This window comes from Myotis davidii, unplaced genomic scaffold (genome assembly GCF_000327345.1).
Source record: "Myotis davidii unplaced genomic scaffold, ASM32734v1 scaffold375, whole genome shotgun sequence".
NCBI lineage: Eukaryota > Metazoa > Chordata > Mammalia > Chiroptera > Vespertilionidae > Myotis > Myotis davidii.
In genome coordinates this window covers 66,913-67,225 of record NW_006286297.1, presented here as the reverse complement: position 1 = coordinate 67,225, position 313 = coordinate 66,913, and positions in this window count along the sequence as shown.

Sequence of the window (313 nt, the reverse complement as noted above, 5' to 3'; positions counted from 1 at the left end):
CCGAGAACCACCTCTCTAGCCCTCATGGCACTCACGGCTCTCTCAGCCATGACGAGCTCTTCCAGTTTTCCAGGGGGAGCAGTTTATACCCCCACATGGCATCCCTAGCCTTTCTCAGAGTATCTGCCACCTCACCCCCTGTACCTCTGGCCATCTGGGTTCCGTGGCGCCCAGGGTTCCCACTATGCTCCTTTCCCCTAGTGCGAATCCCTGGGCAGAGGAGCCCTAGTGGCTGCTGGAATCCCTCCTGCTCTGTGACCATGACCTGGGCCTGAGAGGAGCAACAGTGAGGGTGGCTTGAAATTCCAGAACC